The sequence below is a fragment of the Tupaia chinensis genome, unplaced genomic scaffold, assembly GCF_000334495.1.
Source record: "Tupaia chinensis unplaced genomic scaffold, TupChi_1.0 Scaffold143654_1, whole genome shotgun sequence".
NCBI lineage: Eukaryota > Metazoa > Chordata > Mammalia > Scandentia > Tupaiidae > Tupaia > Tupaia belangeri.
The window spans coordinates 338,755-344,750 of NW_006203502.1; the positions used below are offsets into that span (position 1 = coordinate 338,755).

The 5,996-nt window shown below is 38.6% G+C and overlaps 1 long non-coding RNA gene across 1 annotated transcript in view; it reads left to right on the forward strand.

Moving 5' to 3' along the window:
* LOC114005360 (uncharacterized) overlaps positions 1-4,805 on the forward strand; it is an 11,306-nt gene extending 6,501 nt beyond the window's left edge. The window contains exon 2 of the long non-coding RNA XR_003547219.1: positions 4,770-4,805. This is a non-coding gene — a long non-coding RNA (uncharacterized LOC114005360). The remainder of the gene's footprint in view (positions 1-4,769) is intronic.
* Positions 4,806-5,996: the final 1,191 nt, after the last annotated feature.

The following is a 5,996-nucleotide window of genomic DNA, read 5'->3' on the forward strand; positions in this document are numbered from 1 at the left end:
CCACCGGGTCCGGGACGTGAACTGCGGTCGACTACATGGGAGTCCAGTGACATAGCCTTTACGCTAACTGCTGGTTCCCTTTCCTGAATATGTTAAAGTTATCAATCATATTTTTCTTTTTTATCCTTTATTCCTGTAAAATAAATAAAATGGAGTAGTCTTTGACTGTTAAGTCAGTCTAGCATCGGTGGGTCATTTTATATTTCCTTTTTATGTATTTCCAGATTATATTTGCCAACATTTAAAAATTTTTTCTGCATGAGACTTTTGGTCTTTCATTTCTTTTTTTTTTTGGAGAGGTTTTCGCTACAGGGCGCGTGCGCTCGCCAGACAGACAGAGACATAGAGACAGAAAGCGAGAAATCACCCCCCAGGGGGGATGGTCACGCCGCGATCCCTTCTCCTCCATTCTCCTCTCGGGATCTTGGGCACGCACGCACACGTGCCTGGCATGAGTTTTAAGCCACCGGGTCCGGGACGCGAACCGCGGTCAACTACGTGGGAGTCCAGCGACATAGCCATTATGCTAACTGCTGGTTCCCATGGTCTTTCATTTCTTATAATACCTTTATCATACTTTGCCATTAGGGTAACATGGGCCTCAAGATGTAAACTATTCTATTTTTTCCTTCAATGTGGTAAAATTTTCTACCAAAACCATCTAGATCTAGAGTTTTTCTCTAATGTTTTTCCCTGGGAGGCATGTGTACTTTGCCAGAGAGAGAGAAAGGGAGAAAGCACCCACCCACGCACACCCAGCCCCCATGGGGAGTGGTCATATTGCAGTCCCTTCTTTTCTATCTCTCCTTCTTTTGGGAATTTAGTCACATGTGTACATGTGCCTGGTGTGTGTGTGTGTGTGTGTTTATTTCTTTTTTTTATTAATTATTTATTTTGCATTCATTCATTGAACATCATCACATTATACAAGATGCAGTTTCCCATCCAGAATACACTGTATAGTGTCTTAGTCATACATGTTATCATCGCAAATAATTTTTCATTTCTTGTTTTGCGTATATATATATATATATATATATATGTATATTAGTGGCTTAGTCATACATGTTATCATCACAAATAATTTTCCATTTCTTGTTTAATATGTGTGTCCCCCCCCCCCCATTTCTCATTCTATGCCATATCCCACCCTCCTTCCACTCTATCTCTGGTATATGCAGTTGCTTTCCATTTATTTTTTTTCTCCCCTGTTTTATTAATTAACAAAATATCTTAATTGATCTAACTACTTTCAATAGCAAGTTTAGCTGATATAGAAGTATCTGAACAGGGACCAGCATTTTTCCTTCCATGATTTCAATTCTTTTCTTTTTTTTTTTTTAAGTTAATTTTATTTGGGGCCAGTAGAGGGGGTAGAGTTTACTTTGTTCATGGAAGAAAGTGCTTGTGCAAGAAAGAGAGAGAGAAAGAGAAAGTAATCCCCAGTGGTATCTAGTCATGCTGTAGTCCTTTATCCTCCAGTCTTCTATTCTGTCAGGATCCTGGGCACATGGGCGCATGTGCCATGTGTTTTTCAAGGTGCTGGAACTGGGACTTATGTTGGTCAACCATATGGGATCTGGCTTCCTCTGCATGACATTTATACACCACACTATGTGCGATGCCCAACTTTACCTTTCTTTGATTACTTATTTCAAGATATTCTTTTTCTGTCCTTTCTGTCCTTTTACCTTAACTATATTTGAAATTAGTTTTTCACAGACAGTGTAATTTGGTCATTTTTTTTTAATCACCAGAGAGAGAGACAAAGGGAGAGGGGGAATTCATCCCTCTAGGGGGCATGGTCACACCACAGTCCCTTTTTCTTCATTTTTCCATCCTGTTGAGATTTTGCTCATGTATACATATGTGCCTGGCATGTTTTTCAAGCTCCGGGAGCTAGGATTTAAACCTTGTTGGCTATGTGAGGTCTTGTTCCCTTAACCAACTAGGCCATTGGACTGGCCCAAATTGGATCTTTAATTTAAAAAAAAAATCTATTTTGACATTCTCTGTTGTTTAATTAGCGTGTGGTAGGGGGACTGACTCTAGGATGCCCCCTAATTATCTCTATTGCTTGTCACTTGTCTGTCATTTCCCTTTGTGTGTGGTCAGGGCTTGTGACTGCTCTTCTTTCTAACTAATAAAATATAGCAAAGGTAATAAGGTGTCACTTCCATGATTACATTATATATGATTGTGAGAATAGTCCTGCCAGTAAACTTTCTCCCTTACAGGCTTTTATAAAGGGAGCAATCATATGAGGGAGGTTCATGTGGCAAGTAACTAAGGGTAGGTAGCCTCTGGCCAAGAGCCGGCAAAAAACAGAGGTCCATAGTTTAACAGCCCGTAAAAAACTGAGTGCTACCAACAAGCATGTGTACTTAGAATTGCATTCTGCCCCAGTTAAGCCTTCAGAATAGACTCTACTCTTGTGTGTACTTTGATTGCAGACATGTCAAAGATTCTGAATTAGAAGTCCCAGCCAACTATGCATAGACTCCTGACCTCAGAAAATTACAGTATGTTTACTCCATATTACCCAGAATCAGTACCTGCACAGGTATCCCAAAAATGTTTTTGTTATTAGGAGATTGCCTAATTAATATTTTAATATTGATTAATGTATATGTTCAAATAAATATAGTAATCTTTGAAACAATTTTTGCTTTGTGATGTAATATGTGCCAGGCTTACTTTGTACCTTTCTTTCCCCAGACCAGTCATTTGAATTAGTAACAGTTGTGTTTTCCTGACCATCTCCTTTTTTAGTCTCATTAGATTTTTTTTTTACTTATTAAAAATATGTTTATAATTAAAAAAAAAATTCCAGAGGACCTATGCACTCACTAAGAAAAAAAGACAGAGAAGGCACACTCTCCTTCCCCATGGGGAATGGTCATACCACAATCCCTGCTCCTCCGTTCAAGATTTTGGGTACACACACACACACACACACACACACACACACACACATACACACACACACACACAGCATGTTTCTCAAGCTGCTGGGTCTCGGTCTTGAACCATGCAGTTGGCTGTATAGGATCTAATTCCTTAACTGCCATACCACAAGATGGTACAAATTTTTTTTTCCCCGTCTAGAGCATGTGTATTCACTGTAAAGAAAGAGAGAGACACAGAGAGGGAAAATGAAAAGCACCCCTCAGGGGGAATGGCCATGCTGCAAGCTCTTCTCCATTCTTCTCTCAGGATTCTGGGCATGCACCCACCCGTCTTGTCTTTCAACACAAGGTCTGGCACTTGATCTGCACAGCCAGCCATATGGGATCCAGGTGCCTTAACTACCATGTCACAGTCTGGCCCTCAAAATGTTTTTATTTTGGGATCAGCAAATGGCATAATGGTTATGTTGCTGGACTCCAATGTAGTCAACTGTGGATCAAGTCCCAGACCTGGTGGCTTAAAACTCACTCTGGGCATGTGTGTGTGCTTACGTACATGCCCAAAATTCCGAAAGGAGACTGGAGGAGAAGGGATTGTGGCATGGCCATCCCCCCGAGGGTAATTTCTTGCTTCCTGTCTGTATTTCTGGCGAGCGCATGTGCCCTATTTAAAAAAAAAAAACAAAAAAAAACAAAAAAAAAACTCTCTAAAAAAAAGTTTTTATTTTGTTTTAAATTTTCTTTTCTAGCTAACTGAATTTCATTTGTTTCATAATAAGCCACTTAACATCATTCAGGTTAAAAAAAAAACTGAATTTGAATAAAGATGTCACAAAATGAGCCCAATTAAATTAGCTTTGAGGAGGGAACACAATTCTACTCAATTGAGGAAAACATTTGTATAGACCATAGATTAGTTTATTTTTAACATCCATCATGCCATGAATTTATCTGGGATAGGTTCCAGAAGCTCAGACTCCTTTCCGTTGGTCCTGACAAAGTGTGCTTCTCTGGGTGGAGCAGGCTGGCACTTTCAGTTGAATCCAGGTACCTTTCTCTGGCTTCCTTATTTTTCTGATAATTTTCCTTCACATGTTTTAGGAAGCTATCTCTGCTCTTAGAATGCTTAATATGCTCAATACTCACTTTAATTCTCTTGGCAAGAATCTTGCTCTTAACTTGTTTGTTTACAACAATGCAGCAGCATGCCCGGTGACATTGTAGACTCTTCCAGTTTTGCCATGGTAACATTTGTGGGGCATTCCTTTTTGAACAATAGCCATTCCCTTGATGTCTATAATATCACCTCTCTTTTGTAGATTCACATGTATGTTGCCAAAGGAACCACTCCATGTTTTCTAAAAGGTGTAGATAACATATAATTGGGTTTTGGTTAATTATTGGAAGATGGCAGTTCTGGCTAAAAGGTTTTATTTTAAATTTTGATTTTGATAATGTTGGAATGCTGGCCTCTTACTTTACTTCTGGTGGGGTTTATGTCCTATGAACATGCTCAATTAGTATTTGAAAGCTTACTTATTCCTGGCACAAAATAGCCAGAACTAATCTTGTACCTTCCTTGCCATAGATGAGAGAAAATTCAGCAGTTATGCAATGCTTTCTGCAACTTGGAAATCTGAATTTGCATTGGTATTATATGGCAGAGACATTAACAATATGGATGTTTGAAACCTAGCTTATAGATGCTGATTTAGTTTATCTGGGTTGATTTTAATACATAGTACTTACAACAACTTTCCCAGTTGAATCTGATCAACACCCAAATTGTCTTTAATAACAACTCTGTTTTTTGGTAAAGGGTAAATAAACAAATTTGTTTTCTTTCTTCTGTTATTTCAGATTTGGAGTCCTGATGTGAGACAAAAACATTTTTAAGAAAAAAAAAAAGATTCCTAATTTGAGCCAATGGAAAGAAATTAAATTCTTGACCTCAAGAACTCCATTTTCAGAAATGACTGGCACAGTTAAGGCAAGAACTTCAAGAGGGACATTTTAGTTAAATGAAAATAATTACGGAAAATATAACCAAGTATAAAAAGCATAAATTTCTTGCACAGGGAATTTATAAGAAATGTTCCATTAGTGAAGAAATTTGGAAATGCTTTTGATTGTGGTTCAGATTTTGTACATGATGACAGAATGTATTTTATCGAGAAAAGTCTATGAATATGTGGAATATGGGAAGGCCTTTGGTATTTATAAAAAATGACATACACATTGGAAATTCCTACTGTTGTGAAACCTTAATGTCCAAAATATGAAGAATGCCTTAGGTTTTTTGTTTTGTTTTGTTTTGTTTTGGAGAGGTTTTGGCTATAGGGTGCGTACACTCACCAGAAAGAGAAACAAAAAGCGACAAATCACCCCTAGGGGGGATGGCCACTCCATAATCCCTTCTCCTCCATTCTCCTCTCGGGATCTTGGGCACGCACGCACATGCGCCTGGTGTGAGTTTAAGCCACCGGGTCTGGGACTGAAATCGTAGTCAACTACATGGGAGTCCAGCGATGTAGCCAATCTGCCATCTGCTGGTTCCTACTTTAGGTTTTCACAGAGACCTTAAACAGCAATATAGCCAATATACCATCTACTGGTCCCTGCCTTAGGTTTTTCAGAGACCTTAAAATACACTAGAAATAAACCACTTTCATAAGAAGTGCTATGAATGTAATAGAAATGTCTTTAGAGTATGTGGACAACTCACTTGACACCATAAAATTTGTACCATGAGAGACCCTTAGGACTATGAGTAATCATTTAGAGTGTGTGGATAACTTACTACGTATTATCAGAATCCATACTGATAACAAGCCCTTTGAATATGCGGAGTATTGGAAGAACCTTAGGTTCCATGGAGAACAAGAAGTAATTCATATTGGTTAGAAACCTTACATATGTATGGAATATGGGAAGGCATTTGATTTTGTTAACAGCTTAGATAACATGAAGGAATTCATATGGGAATGCGTTGGGGATTCCCAAGACCACACCCACATTCAGAGATTCGCTGGAAGGGCTTATAGGAGTCAGCATATAGTTGTACTACTGTTGGCTAAGATGTATTAT